The sequence below is a fragment of the Dermacentor variabilis genome, chromosome 5 (genome assembly GCF_050947875.1).
Source record: "Dermacentor variabilis isolate Ectoservices chromosome 5, ASM5094787v1, whole genome shotgun sequence".
Lineage (NCBI taxonomy): Eukaryota > Metazoa > Arthropoda > Arachnida > Ixodida > Ixodidae > Dermacentor > Dermacentor variabilis.
Genome location: NC_134572.1, coordinates 124,499,462 through 124,522,140, shown reverse-complemented (window position 1 = coordinate 124,522,140; position 22,679 = coordinate 124,499,462). Strand labels below are relative to the sequence as shown.

The window sequence follows — 22,679 nt, the reverse complement described above, 5'->3', positions numbered from 1 at the left end:
TATGCTAAAGTGTGGCAATGCAACCAGCCCGAAAAAGAAATCTGCATTAGGTGGCTCAATGATAGCTGAAAGGGCAACTGCCAGTGACAACCTGCGTAGCCTGAAATAGAAAGTTAACTCATGTTTCCTGAACGTCGACTTCAACACAAGAAATAATGGTCGGTGCACACAATACAGTTCGGTAACTGGTTGAAGAAACAGAATTTACCCAGCGAAAAAGAGCTTACTGACAGTTGAACGTTCATGAAATCAAGATAAAAAACTCCTTCATAAATGTTGCAGCAAATTGAACAAAAATGCGCAGCAGGCACGTTGTGGCAACGCAAAAGGCAGAACAAACAGAGCCAAAGTTACCGCCACTGAACTACAGAACGAAAAGAAAAAGAACAGTCCAACCCTCTAGGACAAAGACCAAATGAGATGAAGACGATCGGAACTGGTCAGTAACGTTCCGAAGTTTTTAAGAAGTGGCCCAATACGAATAACGACTTCCGACGGGAAGTCGAAAACGGCCTCCCGTCCAAGAGAGCGACTTTTAACGAGCACAGAAGGACAGAGCCAATCGGTGACACGGGCTTTTTTTTTTTTTTGCAAGGCTCGCTCCATGGCCGACAATTAAGCTTCGCCTTGGAAGCCGAGCGTGGCGCTTTTTCCTGAACTTGTAGGGCCTAACGTAATCCATAACAGATGCTACAACGTTTTGATACCTAACAATTCCGATTTAAGTAAGGGAAACTTAAGGCGTAGATTATAGTGGCGTTCCTGATGCGCTAGAGCGAACGTGTGGCTGCGGATAGCTAAAAATCAATTACTGATTATTTATTTACTAGACTAATTGAGTTATAACTTAGATAACATTTCGCTATTTCTTTTATGCGTGCGTACGTGTGTGTGTGTGTGTGTGTGTGTGTGTGTGTGTGTGTGTGTGTGTGTGTGTGTGTGTGTGTGTGTGTGTGTGTGTGTGTGTGTGTGTGTGTGTGTGTGTGTGTGTGTGTGTGTGTGTGTGTGTGTGTGTGTGTGTGTGTGTGTGTGTGTGTGTGTGTGTGTGTGTGTGTGTGTGTGTGTGTGTGTGTGTGTGTGTGTGTGTGTGTGTGTGTGTGTGTGTGTGTGTGTGTGTGTGTGTGTGTGTGTGTGTGTGTGTGTGTGTGTGTGTGTGTGTGTGTGTGTGTGTGTGTGTGTGTGTGTGTGTGTGTGTGTGTGTGTGTGTGTGTGTGTGTGTGTGTGTGTGTGTGTGTGTGTGTGTGTGTGTGTGTGTGTGTTTTGCAACTGTGTTTCAGAATTATATGGTCGACCCTGCCTCAGCTGAATTAATGAACAGGCACTTCGACGTCGTCACGTAGTAGGTGGCGCAGGCTACGTCACAGTGAGATAGTGAAGCGGCTGCCAGACGGAGCTTGACCGAAATCTGTGTAACGGCAGATGTAGAGCGCCTGCCGCGCGCGTGCGAGATGGACCCTATATGTGTATGCGCTAAGCTCCACTGGCACTTACATACGGGCATGCTCAATACGTGGACTGCTCGCTAAGAAATGCGTACGTTAGCACACATGTACGGCGGGTATAACGCACCGAGCGAATGCCAAACGTGGCGGCACACGCGGTTCATGGCCTCCGAAATCTCGGAGGCAATGCTCGGCGCTGATCAATGCGCCGTTTCAATCACCAGAGGCGCTGCACCATTGCTAGAAATTGAGTTATTGTATATGCTGCCAAAGTTTCTTGTTTTTGTTTTTGGTAGCACATACTGCAACTCTAGTTGGAAGAGGAATTATACACGGCGCTGGTGCCGGACTGGCGGCACTGCCATAGCGCTAACGCCGTCTGGGCCGGTATTTTGTCGCGATGCCTTTTCCGATTCTATGCCTTTTCAGGCTTTTCGCGCTTGGCCACTGGTCAGAGCGATGGTCTGCCAACATTATCAACGCGATCAGGCGGCCGTGTGTGGTGGATGATAAGAATAGCATAGAATAAGGCATAAGGCATCGCTACAAAATAGCGGCCCAGGCTGTGCAAATGTCTGACCCGCAGGCGTAACTCCCCCCTCCCCTCCCCCTTATAGAGACGCACACCGTGAAAGTGTTTCGCCACAACATCGAGCTGTCATAAACGCGTCTCCTCGCGGCGCTTTCTCAATTCCTAAAAGCGCACGCACAAAATATAGCCGTAGTTGCTCGCTTAATTAACGTTTTAACTTTGCGCGCTTTTTTTTCAGCCTGATAAGTTATATGCTTTTTTGCACTGAACGACATCGACGCATGGCGCAATTGCGATTAGCATAATGAAAAGGTGGGAAACAGAAAGAATAGGTGCCAGCGAGAAAATAAGAACAAAAAAGGGTACGTCACATGAGCTCTGGGTTATCTGCCGAAGACTATATGTCTGCAATTCCTTTTTTTCTGAAATGAACCAAATCACTTTACATAGACATTCATCGGAACACCAACGTCCGGAAAAATCCGGAATGCGATTTACACTGGTTCTCCTGCTTAAATTCTGCTCTCTGTACACACCCGGTGCTAGCCTGGTTCTATCGGTGCGATGAACTGGACTATACCAATAACAAATCTACTTCTCTGGCCCCTCTCTTGGATCATACTGACAACATAAATTTATAGGCGTTGCTCAGTCTTACACTGTCTCCGCTGAGTTTCTTGTAAGAACAGTGAGGACGGTAAAGACATAGCAAGAGGCCGGAACCACGGCCGTTCATACTATACGCGTGCGGAAGAGGCTTTCTCTCCTGGCGAGCCTTAAGCCGAGGATACCGGCTTATTGCAAACATGATCATAACGATGACCATGAAGACGATCATCACAATGTTGATGACTACGACGTAGTCGTTAAGCGGCTGTCGATGTGAAAAATTCCGCGAAGAACTTGAGGTGCTCATCGACGTGACGACAATATCACGTGGTCATGATGATGATAAACGCGACGCAGGGCCACAAAAGCCCGCTGAATTCCCTTAACGGTCATCCGTGTAAAATGTCAGCAGAATTGCGATCTTCTCGCGCGGTCAAAGTGACAGGTGGCTTCGGCTGATACATCAAGATGGAAGTGTAACTCTCTTACGGAACCGTAAAAAGGGACATGAACGCTACCAACATCATTGCTTAATGCAAAGTAACGCCGCAATCGACGAAATCGGTTAGGCGACTAATTAAGCACTTAATCAATTACTTAGGTACGATATGCGTCTCTCATTTGGGTTTTGTTTCTGGAAAGCAATCGGCGCATTAATTCACGGGGTGCACCTGGTCCTAAGTTGGAGAAGTTGGCGAGATGGTTTTCCACGTAAAATTTGAGAATGACGCAAAAAAAAAAAAAAAGAAAACAGGACGAACGAATAGAACGGACCCACATGTGCACCTTCCCGAATGAAAATTTATTAAAGACAAGACACCCTTCTTTATACAAATCTATGGTAGCATGATTTCCGAGCGTGCAAACAAAACAAGAAAACCGCCACGAGACGGTCACGTCAGAAGAACGGAAGTTGGGAATGCGCAGGCAGCCGCATATCCGCTTTCTTCTTTCGTTTTTTGCGTCCTTCATTTCTTTCTTTCCCAATTCACAAATGCGTTCTTTCCGTAAACCGATGCGCTATTTCCAAGATATAGCCAGATATGGCTCCCAAACCAAAACGAATTCACACCGACAAATAAACAAATGCGAACATGAAAGAATGGAGGTCGAGCATAAACTTACAAAACAAATAACAACCAATTGTTGCGCGAACAAACAAATACGTCACCAACCGCTGCGCGGGCGTAGCTGAATTTCCATTTCAGCCTAAAAAAAAGCTCAGGTATCCCAGTTTGGCGAGCCCCAGTATTTATTTATTTATTTATTTATTTATTTATTTATTTATTTATTTATCTTTTCTGGGGGCGCTCCCACATCGGCGTTGAAATCCGGCCACGCCACGCCGTTTCCGCAAGGAAAGCAAAACAATGTAAATTTATGAAACAGCCCGGCGAGAAACTGGCCGCTCCCGGTCGAGGCTCAACGAGAACGAATACGACGACACGCGCATGCGTTATAAGGTGCGGAAAACACGACGGAGGCCACCGCGGCCAACGACGCGAACGGGTAGAAGCTACAGACGACGAAGCGTGGGAAGGACTGCGTCTGCAGAAAAGGAGGAGAAGGGCGACAAAGAAACGAGAAAACGAATCCGAAACGCTCGTATAGGTGGCCGCGCTTCGACCAAGAAGCCATTCCCGAAAAAAATAAAAATAAATAAACGACGAGGAAAGGCGACGGGCAAGAGAATATTCGAACGCTGTAGACTGCACGAAACGGAGTCACCCAGCGCGCACATTCGACAAGAAGTAAACACGCATAGGACAAGCCGGAAGGACTAGGAAAGGAGGTGCCACCGCCGGCCCGGGAGTCGATTTGGTGCCGCCGCCGCTGTCACGGCTCACAGTTAGCACTCGAGAAAGAGCGCGGGACGGGTCTACACCTGAGCGAGATTCCAGCGTAGGAATAACAAAAATAACAAAAAAAGGGAGAGACCGAAGCGAGGAGACACGAGGACGTGCAAGAGGAAAGCGAGAAGCGGAGACGACACCGCAGGCAGGCCCGGCGGATTGGGCGCATGCATGTATGCATGCCGGAGCCGCGGATGAACGGGCACGCAACCGGGCTCGAGACTGGCACGACGACGACTGCAGAGAACATCCCCGGCGGCTGCGCGACAGAGCCTCATCCGCGTCTCGGCTTCTCCCGCTCTTGAATTGTAAAAGAGCGCGCTCGCGAAGGTTTGGAAAACTGGGGAGGAAAAGAAAAAGAAAACTTCGCGAGGATGACTCTCGGGATGCCAGGAACCCGGCGCGCGCCCGGCAAAACGTACGAGACGCGGCGGGCGAACTGCAATCTACGGCCACGGGTTAAGCCACATGCGTTATACGCCGGCTCTCCTTGAATTTTGAAGAAGAAGCGGCGGGAAGACGACGGAGAGGGGCGTACGCTGCGTAGATGGCCACAGAAAAAAAAAAGTAGCAAGGTATATATACTCGTGTATATACTCGTGCGTATACTCACACCAGCGAAATAAGAGCGAAAACACTAAAAAAGACAAAAAAAAGAAAACAAAGCGAAAAAGAAAATACACAGCAGGTCCGAGTCGTTATGGCGGAACGCGCGTGCTAGCGGAGAAATAAAAGCCAGAACAAAAAGCCCAGAGCCTTTTTCTTTCTTTTTCTCGATTTGAAAGCGAGACTTCCCGGCCAAGCAAGTCGAGTGCCCGCGCCCTTATACGGTTGCGCTTGACGCTGTTGCGCCTATAGCGTCACGCGAGCGCGCCTACCGAGCGCTACGACAATGCAAACTTAGAGGGCGACGAGAGATCAGCAGCGGAGTCTCGCGGAAAGTGAGATGAACCGCTGCAGGAGGTGAAACGGACAAAACGAGAACGTACTGTGCATGTGGGACTTCAGATGCGCGGCGCGCGTTAGGCGCGGACAGATTCTTTCTGCTGCAACGCAGCTTCGCTGTGTGTGCGGAGGGAGAATTGGAGGAGGTGGGGAAACGAATCGCAACGAGATGCGAGTCGCGAAGTGGAGTAAAGCGAGCTGCTAACGCAGGAGGCAGGAACTCCCGTTCGGGTGTATATATATACTTGTTTTGTCTTTTCTCGATGCTTTTTACTCGCTGCCGGCAAAGGAATGCCGACCTCGCTCTCGCTGTAGCACGCGGTGCGTTTCCATTCCAACCCGAGGATGCGCCCCCTGGAGCGCGTTTGGCGCCAGCGACCCGGATCCCCAAACGACGGGCGCGCACGCCGCTACAGCCCACGCCGTCGCGTAATCTCGAAGAGGGACGGGAGATCGTTTGAAGCTACTCCCTCCTTTTCTAAAGGTCTGTTTTCTCGAATGGCCTTCGATCTTTATTTCCTTTCCTCAACAATCCAGCCGCCTTTCATCTTTACGCTTACAAACTCAAGCCTCCTTTCTCGTCTAGCTTTACCTTTTCTTTTGCGTCCTCACAAGGGACTACGGGTGCTGCTCTGGACCTTATGGTAACGAAGGGAGCAGCAGAGCCCACATTTGGCAGGAAAGGCAAGAACAGTGGTTTCTTTTTTTTTTTTTTCAGTGCCCTCGGAAAAGTAAAAAGAGAGCGTCCGAGCCTGAAGGCAAGGGCACAACAACGCGCGATGTAGAGGTTCGAAGAGGGCCTCGAAGCCTGCGGGGCGCTGTTAGCAGGAAGGAAGCGTTCTTGTACAGGATCACGCGCGCTATGCTCAGTGCCGTTGAAAGAGCACGTATGCGAAGCTATGGCTGCAGCCGACGTATGACGACGCGGCCGGTGACGAGTAAACAGAGGGGAGAAAGTCTCCCCCAAAGAAAGGCGAAAAAAAAAAAAAGTAAGCGCACGATCGGTAGCCGGTACCCACGTGCGTGTTCGAAGCGGAGACAAAACTGCAGCCAGTGGAACAAGGTCGAGAGGGCAGGCAGGGATCGTTACAGGCGGCATAGCAAAGCCCGGTGGCGAAGTCAAAACTGGTCGTTTTGAGTTGCGGACATGCGTTTCGGCAGGGCTGGAGCGAGTTCTGGCAGGATGCGGCGTGCCGGATAACGAGCCAGCCTGTTCCGTCTCCGCAGGGCAGCAAAGCGCAGGCCGAAAAGAAAAAAAGAAAAAAGAAAGGGGGAAAAACAAAAGAAAGAAAAACGGAAATGCCTCGCAGGGCGATCCTCGCGAGAGACGCGGGGCTACGTCTGCGCTGCGCGGCCATACAATCCCGCCGGCTGGCAAAAGATCCTGTTTGCCGTCGTTCAAGGAGGCATTCGCGAGTCCGATCTTTACTTTAACGCAGTGAGAAAAAGCGAGCAGAATGATGCGAGGGAAGGATCAGGCGCGTCAGATGGCGGGAGGAACGCGGCGACACGGTGGTGACTGCTGAAACTGTCCATGGTTTCGCCGCGGGTCAAGTAAAAGGTCTTCGTAACGAACGTCCTGGAGCACAGACAAACTGTAGACGCGAAGGCATGCACCCACGAAAAGGGGGGAAAATAGAAAAAAAAAAGAGCTCTGCAGAGCCTAAAACGCACAGGCAAGGAAAAAACGATAACCAATGCCTCGAATGCAACAGTCTTTTTTGTGCTCTCTAGCATGGAACGTATAATAGCGCAGAGAACGAAAACATGCATACGTGAAAGGAAGACGCGTTTTTCCAAGCCCCAACGATCGAACAATGAAAGGAAGAGCGCGGCGAAGCGGTCTCGAACGCTTAGGTGTTCATAAATGATTTCAAATAGATATATAAGAAAGCACAATGCGCGCACACACGCACACAAAAGAAAAGATAAATAACCACAAGCAGGACGCAGCAAACGTTTCGTGCGAACTACAGCCAAGCTTTGGAGACAGCAATGAACCGGAAAACTAAAAGAAAGAAAGAAGGAAAGAAGCCAGCAACGAAGCAGCGGCGAGCCATATAGCGGACGACCGGGCCGGCAGCCGCTAGCCCGCAAGTGCGCTGAAATTGATGCTCCGCAATGGATACGTTCGGGCAGGGTGTGTATATATACCTTCTGCCGGCCGCTCTCCACACACACACACACGTGCGTATATATATATACTCGCCTAAATAGAGGAGGGGACAATAAAAGCGGGAGAGCTGATCTTCCGAAGAAGGAAAGAACGGAACGTATTGTTTCTGCGGCGCGTACTCTATCGTATTGTTTTGCTTCTCCATCCACGAGCCGCGTGCGCATCAGCCTCACTGTTGCTGTCGGTTCGGCAGGCGCGTTTTTGTGCTTGCCGCGACGATGAACGATGCAGGCCTCGGACGCTGTTCCCCAAAGCGCCAAAGGCGCGCGCAGTGGGACGGAAGGCGGAGGGAAGCAATTGACGCCGCCGCCGCCGGAGTGAACGAAGCACCTTATATACCTGTTTTCCCTCCGCGCCAGTCCGATGGCGGCAAAGCCGTAGGAAGCCCGGGAGGCTTCGTGAAACGGCAAGTGAACAAGGAAGAAAGGAAGAAACTATCAGAACGAGAAACGGGAGGCCTTTGAAGGAGATGCGCCAAATAAGGATTCCGGCAATAGCCGAAAGGAAGAAAGAAAGAAAGAAAAATAAAAAAAATAACCCTGGCTTCCATTCGGTGCGTTCGCAGTCGGTCTGTTCGGGAGAAATGGAGGACACGTGAACGACGCGAGTCAGAACGACAACGACCCAGAGAAACGAGGAAATAGGCAAGGTGGAGAAAGGTTAACAAATGTCGAAAAGCAAAGACGGAAATTGTATCCGATTACGAATGCTAGCTACTTCATGCAGCACCTCCGCACTTTTTAATGTTTCTTCGAGTTCAGTCGGATTTCTTTGAGGAGCCAATACTTCTCAATCCCCTAGCTTTGCATACAAGTGCAACATTATAGCGGGACTCTGTGCAGCTGTGTTTATATATGCGTCGTTAAGCCCGCTAAATATTTTTTCTTTGACACCGGAAACGAATACGACTGAACCCTAATTTCTTTGGCAAACGACCGCGCCTCCTCCGGCATGCGTAAACATCGAGGGATCTATAGGCACGACACGCGATGAGTAAACAGATGCGGGACAGATACAGACAGGCGACGTAAACAATCTGGAAACGTAAACGTAGCCTCGAGACAAGACTGCGAAGACCAGCGTGAGCCCTCACGCGAAGAAATGAAGAAAGAAAAAGAAAGACAAGAAGTCGGGGATGAGGAGAATAAAGTCTGATGTGGCGGAGTAACTGATGAACAGCAGCCAGGAGTAAACATGGAAGCACGGCCCGCAAGGAGCAAGGCGGTTCAGTTCACATTTCGCCGTCAATCAACGAAAGCAGGTGATGTTAAAAAAAAAAAAGAAAAGGGAAAGAGAAGCTCGTACGCACGCTCTTATTCCATGGAAGCTCCACTAGATAAACATAATGTTCATTGCAAACGTATTACACTTCGTTGGTGAAACACATTATGTGGATGGAGCTGTAGTATGTGACTGATCATCCGAGCCAGTTGGTACCCGATCAGTGAAGCGTAAACGTCAACGATTAGAGAGGTCTGCGGACAGGAGGCAAGACGATACCAGTGGTCTTGTCTACTGTTTGAAATGTCCGTAATTTTATAGGCTGTAGGCTAGAAAAGTCACGCATGTATAATGATCGGCACACTGTCCTTTTTTTTTTCTGGTTTGTTAATTACACCTAGCCACTGGCTAAGTTCAAACATGAGACGACGTTTTGTTAACAAATGAATTGGAACGCCAATGCATTTCTCCGCAAAGTTCGGAAATTTATTTCTCGAAACTGGTGTCACTTTGAAAATTCGCTCCAAGTGCCGATCCGCCTTGCGAACTCTGCGGCTAGAATTCGTAAATTGCAATAGGGGTCATAATGTAATCAGTCAAAAACTTAATTAGTGAATTTTTATTGATTGGTCGATTTTACATCTCAATTTTTTGTGCAAGTATTGTCCGCCGCTTCGAGTAGACCAGCTCATGAACCAGAATTGTGATATCTGCCACAGGCAACTTGTTAAAGATTTTTGAAAATGTTCGCTGAAACACCCTGTATGTTTTCGGCTACGAGAAAAAACGCTAGCTGCCCTGCAGGCAGGACATAATAGCTCGATAATGAAATCAAAAGAAAAAAAGATCACAATGATGTTTACTCAACTGACGGAACCAAGCAGTGTTCTATACAGAGATGCAAATGACTGTCGTCAGGAAAGTACAGTCGTGCATTTCTTCCGTGCCTTTCGTTCAGGTATCCCCATACAAAAATGCGTCAAATATGTGCACGCGCGGGCATCATTCTTTTATTTAACTTCAAGCACGAGAACGGGCCATTTAACCACTGGCGGGAACGAGGATTCGTTCCGGCCAGGATGCCAAGCACATGAAGGAGCAAATCAGCATCAGTTTACGTTGCGCAACCCTATATCGATGAACGCCCAACGCTGCAGCGTCAATTCACTCCAGCTGGAAACTCGATTACTGCGAGAAGGCAAGCTTTTGCAATCGTTTGAACACTCGAAGCGAATGTTAAGCGCTACAGCTGGCTCGTGTAATGTCCGTGCTACCGCTCTCGAGCTTTTTTCTTTTTTTTCTCCGACACCAACACTAGCTTGCCAGCACATCATAACGACATTTGTCAGCGACTGTAGATAAGCCCGTGTTCGGTTCAACTTCCAACAAGAAGCTACCCGCGCTCTCTATCAACTGCCGGTTTCTGGGGACGGCCACATATGGCCCACTTCGAACAGAATTCCGCTCCGAAGTTATGACGTACTTTACCGTGCGAAAAGCTGCATCAACGAAATACCGACGCGCCCTGCAATAGACACGTCTAGATGAGTTCAACCGCATCGCCTCGTCTCTCTAGCGCGTCGAATTCATGCAGAATTAAATGACTAAGAACTCGGGAATCAGGAACAAATAACTAGCTCTCTTGCGGCGGTGGAACGCGGTTCGCGTACGTGGCTTGCATCCAAGGCTCTTACATACGAGAAATGCGCGCTGCAGTGTTCGTTGGCCTCCCGCAAGCAAGCGCGGTTTCACTGAGAGAGAACTGGCTGCGGATTCTCTTCCCACCGCAGAGAATGCAGACGGCTTTACGATCGGCGAGAGATCGTCGATGAAGCGGGCTCGCATAAGCAAAGGCATTTCGGCATCGAAGCGTGCGCTTTGCATAAGTTTCGCGAGGCGAGACGACGCGCTGACGCCGCATTCCCGCTAACTGCGCCGGCTGCCGACGCCATCTTTCGACACGACATAGATGAGGATAAAGCGAAGCGCTATGCGACAAACCGTATGCGGCGGCCATTAACCGCGCGTCTCACTGGCGGCGCCGCAGCAAAGACGGATGCCTCTCTCCGGGACGGCAAAGCTGAGCGGACGTGCAAGCAAGCAGGCTTCGCGGCACGCTCGTACGCGTCGCGGCGTTTTTCAGGGACCTGCCACGACGCCCCAATTTGTATCCGCGGAATTATTACCCCTGTCAGCGCGTCGCAGCGCGCTTCAGCTTCCCAGGGATTCCTGCAGCGGCCGCCGCAACGGCGAGGCAAATGCGCTCGCACCGCAATAACGCTGCAACGCAGTCGCTTACGCAATACGTTGAATGCGCAACTAACCGCACGTAGCGCGGCACACTTATTACGGCGAAGCTTAAACTGTCGTTCCAATTAAGCTCCGCACCTCGTTCTCGCCGCAAGCTCTCGTTGCTTTGTAGATTCTGCTTCGGCTGAAAAACGGGCCAACGCGTGTACGACGGGCACGCCTCGTTAAAGAACGCTGACGGTAAATAAGTCCGACACTTGGTTGCGCGCACCCAATACAAGCCCGACTTCCAAAAGTCAAACGAAAGTATTTGCAATTTTCGCCGACGTAAGAAGGACGGGTTTTGTTTTAACACAACCATGAAATACGCCTATAGCTCTAGCGAAAATTGGGCAACGTGTGTTGCAGGGAAATGATTAGGTGACACAGAAAGAAACGTGCGGCGAAAACTGCGGGTCAGTGGGGGCGGCCCCTCAATATATAGTTGCACCATCCCTGCAGCTGTATCATGCATGTACGCAGTTAAGAAATGTGCTGCGCCGAACCTCTTTTTTACACCAGCTATCGTAACGTGACGGATAAAAGTGTTGTACGCTTACAGGACTGTCCATATAATTAAAACCATCATGATTCTGAAAGACGTATTTATCGTCTACTTTCGCAGATACTCGTCCGAGCATTCTAAGGCGAATGGCAGGTTGAGAGCTGTTTTGACTGTTGTTCAACGCGTACTGATGTAGAACGTGTCCGGATCACGGTTATCGGAAGCTGCATGCTCCTAGCTGGCCTGCCAAATTATACCTTTCGGAGGAAGCATTCGCCAAGCGACGCTTCCTGGTTGCATTCACGCGGCCATTGGGCTCGCAAACACTTGCACGGTGGTCCACATTGGCTTCGAATTAACGCGGCAATACCCGCCATGGTTGCTCAGTGGCTATGGTGTTGGGCTGCTGAGCACGAGGTCGTGGGATCGAATCCCGGCCACGGCCGCCGCATTTCGATGGGGGCGAAATGCGAAAACACCCGTGTACTTAGATTTAGGTCCACGTTAAAGAACCCCAGGTGGTCGATATTGCCGGAGTCCTCCACTACGGCGTGCCTCATAATCAGAAAGTGGTTTTGGCAAGTAAAACCCCATAATTTAATTTTTTAACGCGGCAATGTGTTCTCTGGAAGCACCGGAACTTACAGTCCACAGTTAGCGAGCCACTTATGTTGCACATATGTTAACATAATTCGGGTTATATATATATATATATATATATATATATATATATATATATATATATATATATATATATATCGGCTCTATTTCTCTCGTATGTTTTTTATGGGCATGGGTCTTCACGCGCGAAAACAAACATTTGCCTATGTACAATCTTGCAATACGGTTGTGCTTGTGGGTTTACAAGTGGAGCACAGCATGCAAACGAGCTTGCTCAACGTTCAAGACGTATAGATACAAACAGAAAAATAAGAAAAAAAATAAGCTAAAAACAAAAACAAAATGCGAAGAGAAGAGGCCCTCTTATAACTGCGGGCTCTCGCATTTGACACGCGCAAGGCACTCCCCAGCGTATTGAACCAGTCCATTTCACGTCGAAATTCATCACACAGACAAACGACGCTCGGATGCGAATGTCAGCGGTAACTAGCTCGAATGAAGGCGAGCGAGTGGGACTCGTGCCTTTTCATTTCAATGCGTCTCTCTATACTCTACACGTTTCAACTGAAGAAGTTTAGTTGCAGGTACTCTGAAACGACGAATCTGCTTCGCTGATTTCATTGTGCAGTTCGTAATTAAATCGCACATCTCGCCGCAGAGGAGCACAAAGCAGCGCCGTCTAGCGAGTGTTAAATACACGCTTCCCTCCCTTCTTTGTAGTATTTCCTTTTATTATTACATTTCTTCTTCTTGTGCACGCGAACTGATAACTTCTTGAACAAAGAACTTTCAGCGCACTTCGCATTTGAGAGAACGACGAACAGGTGCGAATAAGCGCGAGTGTGGTTATTAAATAGCATTTCTGTAGAGTCCCGCGAACGATGTCAGCGCAAGTACGTTGTAATGAAGCCGCGAACACTATACTGCGCGCTGACTGCCTGTCTCGTGCGCAAGAAAACCTGACTTTGCGACCCAGTCGCACAAAATGAGTCTGATTCGTTCAACACTTTGAAGTACGAGGGCCCAGTGGACGGAACTTCTGAGCCCGACGACTGATGTTTCGGCGTTGATGCACTCAGAGAACTCGGAGCTAAACGACAGGCTGCACTTGCACTTAAGCTTAATACCTCTGTCCCAATTGAAATGGTCACACAAAAAAGATTGCAGAAGAAGAAAAAGAAAGAATACTGACAGCAAACGTGCCCTGTGTATTGCACAAAATTTTCTAGCATGAATTGACCCGGTTGAGTTACTGATTGTGACACAGAGTGAACGCGCTATAGGAGTGTCATTAATTGTCCGTTTCAGCAACGTAGCACGATGGCTGATTAGGCAAGTTGGTGACCCGTAATCATAAGTGTACAGCGTGAAGGATAAGCGTGGACAGGCAAGTGACAAGGACAAGGGCATCCTTCAACAACATCCTTCCGTCGGTAAGCTAATCTTGCCGTTCGTGCGCAAATTACAAGTTCCCGAGGGCTTGGGGCCACGGTACTGCGCATGCGCAGACGCGCAGTTCCATGGCTCCAAGCGCTAGGGGGCCCTAAAAGCTAGCGTCTGCGCATGCGCAGAACCATAGCTCCAAGTGCTACGGGCGCCCCAAATGCTTTTGTCCCCCTAACCTAAAGCTCACTAATAAGACCCATATGCTCAAAAAAGACGCAAGGGAGCGCATAGAACGCTCGGAGTTAATAGCCGGGAGTGGTCGAATTCATGCTAGATGGCGCCACAATACTGTAGGCATTACGAACAGAGGCTTCACCAAAACGCGTACTGCGCGTTCTATCTAGTGCACGGCCGTAAACGAGCACTTGAAGGTCGCAGCTTTATGCGAAAAGCACCTAGCTTTATTTTTTCTTTTTATTTTCTACCGTGCTGAGAATTTTAATCGAAGCACCACCCAGGCCGCTACCGTGTGTCGATGCAAACGCTAGCTGGACGCGTCCACTTGCAGACAGACACCGAGATAAAATTCAGATCCCTGGTTGTCACGGTTGCGGCTGGAAGAAAACCGACTAGCGTAATCTATTAAGGGGCACGGAATTTCGTCCATCTTTTCGGTGCTTTCTCGCGGAATAAGCGCCGTTTCCCTTCCTCTCAACAAGCACAGGGACGCGCCGTGAAAGGGTCACAGCCCGTGGCCGATCCGCTAGGTGCGCGAACAGCGCACCGTCAGCGTGACCCGCAGGGGCGTCAGAAAGCAACTCGACCAGCTCCGCTCTCGTGCGACCAACCAAAAATAGCGGGCGTAGGGAGGAGGCGGAAGACAAAAGTCAGTTCGCGCTAAAGCTCAGCAGTTCTACGAGGAGCCACCAATTAAAATGGCGCACAATGGTAAACAACCACGTTGCGCAACCCGCAGCGTGCTCGCTCAGGGAAAAAAAAGAAACAAAAGAAAGGAAACGAGGCGCGGTTCGCGCCGAGGGCATACACAAACACGAGCACGCAGCGCGAGGGCTTCGCCAAGCCCAGTTCGCGGCACGGGCACTGCCAACGCCGGTTTTAGCCACGGCCGCGGCCCCAGATGTCCTCCTCTTCCTCTCTCTCTCTCTCTCTCTCTCTCTCTCTCTCTCTCTCTCTAGCCTTTCTTTCTCTGTCCGGGCCCTGTTTGTGCCACCCGGGGGATCCCATTGTAGTCCGCGCATTATACCTTCTCGTACTTCAGCCGCGAAACCGCCGCGTTCGCTGACTTTGTGCCAAAGCGAAAGCCTCACCTGCGAGCCTCCGCAAGGCCGAACAAGGAAGGCACGTATTCTAGAAGACAAGACAGAACACGGTGCGCATTTGTTCTTGGTTGATGAAGTTACAAGCCCGCAGCGTGCGCTCGCTTAGAAACCGGAAGATTTTTGTAGGAACGAGTGTTTTTTGTCTTGGTCGACGCGTTGTTAAACGCAGCCTCGCTTGTCACCGCCGGCCACTTCTCCCTTCTCTGGCCGACGATGTTCCCCTATGTTATCCTCGGTATCTTTGCCTGTTGGCTTCTTAAGATATTGATAATAAAAATCGGGCCCCTCGGTCAACCCTCTTTCTTCTCGTTCATTACATAAGGAAGGTCTCAAATCCGGCAGCACTCTTGCCTTCAGGTAGCATGTGGTGTGGGTTTATTGACCAGTTGCCTTCACCCAAAAAGATCGCGCACTCGTGACGCCTGCGGCAGAAAGGATGTTCCCCATCCGCCGCCAAAGTTTGTGTGTGGTGGCGCTGGCTAACACTCCCAAGGTTAGTTCTAGTAGTAAAGCATAAGTACCCCCGAAAGCGGATGGGAAAACGGCGCCACGGTAGCTCAATTGGCAAGGGCATCGCACGCGTAATGCGAAGACCTGGGATCGTTTCCAATCTGCGGCAAGTTGTCTGTTTCATCCACTTCGATTTCCATCAATTTATCATTTCTTTAATCCAGCCAATAAGCACAAGTAGCTTAACATAAAGTGCTTGTGTTTGAGTTTCCGCGTTACAGAAGTGTGCTTTTTTTCGTATATTCAAATTACAATCCGACGCTATCGTGTCTGTAGGCTGTGTGTAAGTCGTACTTTACGATTTTTCTGACGCATTTTACTTTAATTCAATTAGTTCAGTAATTTCCTTGCGCCACATGGAGAGCCTGCGTGGTTCGAAATTGCTTTTGTCGAAGCGACATTCATCGCTGGACGCCGGACTCCGTCGCCGGATTTTCTGCTACACGGGGCCCTTAACGCTGTCGCCTTAAAAGCAGCACGGCTCGGACATTCAAGGGCTTGATGGTGATCGCAGCGGACACTCAGAGGCGGTGGAGTGTTTGCTTGCTGCAGGCGGACCTACAGCCTTGTTAAATATTGTCGGCAACTGCTATAGTCGGCTATCAAACGCGCTATAGCGCCCCGTCCGAAGGTCGTCACGGCTCACCTGTTAACAATAACAACAACTCGTATAACACAAGGGACATATAACACGGAGCTGTGTAACAGGCTGCGCGTTATCCAATTCCACGTCGACTCCCATGGCTCGCCGTTCACACTCGAGCCCCGTGTATCATGGTGGAACAGTAAGGAGCCGAGGCACCTCTCTCGTAAGTATCCAGTGTCCTCTCGGAAACACAATGTCACTCGCACTTGAGTGTAGGAACGATTTTAGGCTTCATTCCACTTATTAGTACTTTACGTTCTGCGTCAAATTCATGACACTGATATATAAAGGTCGAGGTCACCAAGAGCTCGACAATGCACACTAGACGATGGTGCACTATGTCCCTGTGTCCGATATATACAATATATCAATATACGATATATTTTACATGAGTATGGTTCAGTAAGTGTCGCGTGTTTGATGTTCAGTAAGTGTCGCGTGAATAATACGCTTTATCCGGGTTACTTATATCCGTGTTCTACTGTATCTGGTTTCAGGACCGCCACAGAGCGAGTGCCTTATATAGCGAGCGATTCTCGAGGTGGAGCTTGCCAGGAGGATTTGCGTGCAAGAAGAAGCCGGGAAGATTTGCATGCAAAAAGAACTCCATGCGACAAGAAAGCTTATCTCTGTGAGATTGGCCATTCGGAGGGCAAACGAACTTCGCCGTGGAAAGATATTAGCGTGCGCAAAAACAGAACAGCAAGGAAAAATAAAATTAATAAAAAAAAACTTAGGTAGGACAAAACGTATCAAGACTCATGTATGTCGTTTCTGCTTCCTTGCGGTCTTCGTCTAAGTTGTAAAGAACGCTTCGCTGATGCGGAAAATTCGGTCGATTAAGGCGCTTCCGGTTGCTTTAGTACACATAGTGGCATTACGCAGCAGACTTCGGCGCGGCGCAGAACTTTGAAATGAACAAGCACTAGGAAGAGCCTTCAGCTCAGCTCGTTATGGTTCACAAGTTAGCGCCAGCACGCTAACAATCACGGTGTGGACCAAGGGAGCTTGGGCTCCAGGAATCTCGAAACTGCCGCACGGAGACTATATGACGAGAAGACCAAGGCCGGAGGAGGCTCACACAGTCTCAAAGCTCATCAAGCACAATGGAGCTTTTATTGCAGCTACCGCAACGAGCAACGCCGCCTTAAACAATGTACACCTGCAATCCCGACAACCAACAGAAGGGTATTTTCCCAGGCCTCTATTAGAGCACCGCAGGGAAGCGACACTGAGAGCATTCAGTAGATCTGTACTAAAAGAAATAAAATTATATATATGGGCACGATAACGCGATCCGCTGGTTTTCCGGCACATCAATGTCGCTTACCACGCGAAAGGCGAGTTATGGCCCACATTTAGGAAGGCGGTAATGAAAGCGCGAGCGGGTCTTTATCTCCGTCGGAGAGCTCGAAAAAGAAAGATAATACTAATAATAATAATAAAGGGGCGGGCGGCTATGACGACCACGAGGCTGTATTGTTCGGCGCTTCGCAAAACAAACGGCCGTAAAATGCGACGAGCACGGGAAGTAGAGCGGCGGCGGCTGTAATTTTCGAAAACGAGATTATGAAGCGCCGCGCCAGTGAAAGGTATCGCGGGGACAAGAAGGAGAGAGAGAGAGAGAGAGAGAGAGAGAGAGAGAGAGAGAGAGAGAGTAGAGGGGAATGGAGTGAAAATCCTCGGCGAGCTCGTCGCAGATTTCCTACCGGCCGCAAGAGAAAGCACATGCTCGGAGAAGAGCGCCACAGAGATTCGTCGTTGTGCCCGTCGTAGAGCGCACACGGATGCGTGGACGCCCACCTTGGCGGCGGTAGCGCCTTCATATACATACATACATACATATACACCAGAAAGTGTCCTCCCTTCCACCGCAGGTCTGCGGAAGCTCGGAAACGAAGAACGGGAGTGCGGTGGTGGGCAGACTTTTTACGACGCTCGCGGCCGGCGCGAGAAGGAAGGCGAGAGAGAAGGGAAGGGGCGAAGCGGATTGTATTAGGGCACCCACTCGTAAAAAAAATAATCATCGTCAACGGCGCGCGCCTGCCTGCGCACACACGAACGGCGGTTGCGGCGCACGCCGCAAGCAAGCGCACGAGCCGCGACTTTACAGCCCAGGCGGCCCGCACGTCGAACAAAAACTACGGAGAGAGAGAGTGAGGGGGGAAGGGCGGGCGGATAAGCCCTCAGGTGGGCGCTAAAACGAAGCTCAAGAGCAGCCCCCCCCCCCCCCCCCAACGCGTGCCGCACCGCTAGAAAAAAAGGCGAGACCGACACGAAAGGGAACGAAAAAAAAAAAAAAAAAAGACAGCGGAACCGAGAGAGGAGCCGGGCCCCTCGCCAAAGCCCGCCGCTGCGACTCCTGAAACACCTATACAGCAGCGACTCCTGAAGCACCTACAGCGCGCGCGCAAGCGCAGCCTCGTAATAATGAAAGTTGCGGGCCCCCTCCCACTTTTCTTTTTTACCCTTCCTCTCCTCATCCTCTCCCGGCGCTTCTCTTTCTTCTTACTCTGCGATCCGCGCGCACCGCTTATGCACGCACGAACGAGCACGAGCCGGTGGCGCATTAGGCAAGGCGGCGCGCGCGGTCGCTCGCTTTTGGGCCGGACGGCTCGCGCCGAGGAGAACACGCGCCCGAAATGACGCTAATAGCTAATAATAAGCGTTTTTTTTTTTTTACGATGCGCGCCAGCGCAAGCGGCTTTCGTCTTTCTCTCCTGCTTTCTTTTTTTTTTTCTTTAATTCATTAGTTTAGTCAGGGTCTCCGTGCCGCCTTCGTTGCCTCGATGAACAGGATAGAAAAAAAGAAGGAACAAAACAGGTATGGCTGACGAACCCAAATCGGTAAGGAATAAAAAAAAGAAAGAAAAAAAAGAATGTTAACGGGGTGTACAGTAACACCCACTAAGTTGAGAAAAAAAAATAATCGCGAGAGAGTAACACCGGAAACACGAGGAGGACAGGAACGGCAATATTGTTCGCGAAAACTGAAGAAAGGGCAATAACTACGACCGCGCTCGCGCGATGTCGTCGGGGAAAAGTCGCAATAATTTAAGGACCTCGGGACGCGCGATTTCCTTTCTTTCTTTTCTTTTTTCTTCGCGGCGAACGCTCGCGAACGCGCGCCGCGGCCGTCCTCGCGGGAACTCGGGGTGGCCGCGACCGCCGAAGAGCCTATAGCCTCCCGTTCAAACCGTTATACCGCTTCTGTACCTCTCTTCTCGTTTTCTTTTTTTTTTTTTCTTCCGCGCCCTTACTTGCGGTACCTTCAACTTCCATTCTCGTCTTAATCCCTCGTGGCTCCATTTTATTGACTGCCGTCGCCGCATCAGCCTGCGGGAAAGGGTGGGCAGGCGGGAGGGCGTCGCCACTGTCGTCATTAGGATGCGCCGCCCACCCTTTGCTCGGAATATCAGCCAGCGAAGGGGGCGGGGGGGGGGGCGAAGCTTCTTCGGTTTTGGACACGAGGTGCCACGTACAGAGGCCGATTGCTCCACATTTGAATATATGTAGTTCGCTTTCCTTCTTTTTTAAAAAAGGAAAAAGATCTTACCTCCCTCGTCACCTATAGAGCTCCATTCTCTCTCTCTCTCTCTCTCTCTCTCTCTCTCTCTCTCTCTCTCAAGTTTCCTGTCTTGCTTCATCATTCTTTCATTCGCGCCTTTTCTTCCCTGCGCGCGCGCGTCGACTAGGCGAGATTCTCTCTGCTGCATTACTTAACTTAGCACCGCGCGCTCCAGGAGCGCGCAATTCTTACGAGGCAGCGTTAATTATTTACGCACGAGAACCGCAGCCGGACCGCCGCTGGCGCTGCTCGCTATAGAAACCCGAGGTCCGAAACAACACGTAGCAAGGCCGCCGAGCGCTATATGCCTTGCCTATGAAAAAAAGAAAAGGTGTTTGGGAAAATTTCCCAACTGCCTGCACAGCTTTTTCATAGGATTGTATCTTCTATTATTATTATTATTATTATTATTATTATTATTATTATTATTATTATTCTTTCCTTGTGATTCCCTGCGATAGCAAAAATTTCAGAACTGCGGCCTACTATTTCCTCCGCCTATATCCGCGGCGAAAAAAAAGAAAGAAAGAAGGAAAACAAGAAGAGAGAAAGCAAAGAAAAAGGGCCACGAGAGACGGCGAAGCTCGCCTGATAAGGAAAGATGTTCAGAAAGTTGAGCGGTATGGAAGAGCAGGCACACCGCGGTAGTATTACGGAACACGTACGTCTACGTTGCGGCCGCTGAGAAGAAAGATCGTCGTACACCGGTTTAGAGCAGGCACACCGCGGTAGTATTACGCAACACGTACGTCTACGTCGCGGCCGCTGAGAGGAAAGATCGCCGTACACCGGTTGCCGCACTCGGGCGAAACGCTCGGTAGCTTCAAGCGTTCATTCCGAGGGACAAGAAAGAAGGAAAGAAGGAAACGAAATGACGAACAGAAACGACGAGCCCGGAGCACAAACAAAGAAAAAAGAAGAATACCCAACATCTAACAAAGAAAATAACGAATGATGAACTCCGAAGTATGAATCCTTAATAGAGTATCGTCCCAATTCTCTCTCTCTCTCTCTCTTCTAAGCGAATCACTTTCGTACATGTTGCTTGGCCAACTGCCCCGCTATGCAGTGTTCCACTTACGCTCCTATTATCTTTCTTTTTTTTTTTTTTTACTCTGTTATCTCCATCCAATTCCTCGGTTGCCAGCAGCAGTGGGCTTGCGCCACTCGCTGGGAAACGCCGACAACAAGAACGTTCCGGCGAGGAGAAAGAGACAGAAAGAGAGAGAGAGAGAAACGCAAATGAACAACGGTTGCAGCAAACGAGTACACACGAAAGCGCAGGCGGTAGACGAAGATTCGACCGCCAGTTGGCCGCCAGCAGCGAGATCTAATGCAGCCCTAGCCGGTACACGACGCCGGCGGCGTAATAACGTTCACGCTAATCGGATCGCGGGCCGGGGGTCTGCAGCAAGCAAGCCTTGCCTGCCACACTTGTTTCCGCCTGTGCACGCATTATCATTTTCGTTTTCGTTTCGCGTTCCTCCTTCCTGTTCCTCCGTGCAAGACGCCCAGCGAAGAAACAAGCGCGTATCTTTTACCTATAAGGCTCCGAGGAAGGGCGCCGCAAGCGCGGTGAAGTGGGCGCGCAAGCTCCCCGGCCTAATTATGGTCTTTTTTTTTTTCCCCCGCCGAGCGCGGTATATGGCCGTGGCCGCCGGCATGCTTTATTATTCCTTGAGCTTTCTTTTCGGGCGGTCTCATCGCTATATGAATTGCTGGCGCCAATCGTCCACGTTTTGTTTTCCTTCTTCGACAGGCACGCAACGTTTCGGCGCAAGTTGGCGTGCTTTTAGAGCCGGTGCTTTTAGGCGCACATGAGCATGCGGGAGCACACACACACACGTGTGTGTGTGTGTGTGTGTGTGTGTGTGTGTGTGTGTGTGTGTGTGTGTGTGTGTGTGTGTGTGTGTGTGTGTGTGTGTGTGTGTGTGTGTGTGTGTGTGTGTGTGTGTGTGTGTGTGTGTGTGTTGGCGTATTCTGCGGGGCGCAGTTGTTTTTCTTCGAAGCAAACATTTCGGACCTCCATTTAGCGAAGGCAAACTGACAGCACGAACATCGAAAGAAAGAAATAACACCAACGGTTATCAACAGAGCAAAAAAAGAAAGGATGTTTCCTTTGAAATTCTGTGAAATTTACACACAGCTGCCAGAAATTTGCGACAGAGGCGACAGAAAATTTACACACTGCAGCCAGAAATTTGCAACAGAGGAGACAGAAAATTTATTTTTTCGTTTTCTTTTTCCAAAACCAAAGGGGGAACGAAGGCGAAGGAAAGGTAGTCTGTTCACCTTCACTCCTATCGTGAAGTAAAATTAAGAGTAGCCGTATCCATCTAGCCTTGATCGTAAAGGACATAGATCGCGCACTCACTCGAAAAACACTGTCGCGATCTGCCTTTACGACACGCCCTTCAGCAACAGGATTTCACTTCGGTCTCTACAACAGCAAGTTGACACGCGGAGCAAACAAAAGACAAAGTGCCCGTGCGGTCCAATTGTAGAAGTCGCGTTACAGTTCTAGACAACAGGAGCTCGATGTTTCTAGCCCGCGCGTGTAAGTGCATTTCAAGTTGTTCAGGTTCCACGGCACAAAGAGCTCGCTTTAAAAACTCTGTTTCTGAATTTCAACAATGCGGGTTCCGAGGAGATATGGTAAGCGAGTACTGCTGCTTACCTGCAGACACGCACAGCCTGCGACCTCGAGAACGTCAACATGACGCACTATGACGTCTATACCACCCAGCGCGCGTGCGGGAGCGAGGCTTACCGAGGGCCGTCGTCATGGTAACGACGCTCCACCGTGGCTTCCACCCCCCCCCCCCCCCCGCTTGTGGCATCGCTGCCGCGCGGGTGGCGCGAGTTCGCGGCATAACCGCGAGAGACGTGACCGTCCCGGCGCTTCGCGCACGAGTTTTTAGTGCAGCTGCGAGGTTAGTCACGGGCTGCGTCACGAACGTCGCACCACTGGTGGTGGGCCAAGGTTCGGTCGGGTCACGCGTGAGTCTCCAAAACCGTGACTTCGCGCACCTAGAC

General features: G+C 50.1%; 1 protein-coding gene across 7 annotated transcripts in view; it reads right to left on the bottom strand.

Moving 5' to 3' along the window:
- LOC142583133 (poly(rC)-binding protein 3-like) overlaps window positions 1-22,679 on the bottom strand; it is a 248,227-nt gene that overhangs the window by 96,643 nt on the left and 128,905 nt on the right. The gene's annotated exons all lie outside the window — the stretch shown is intronic.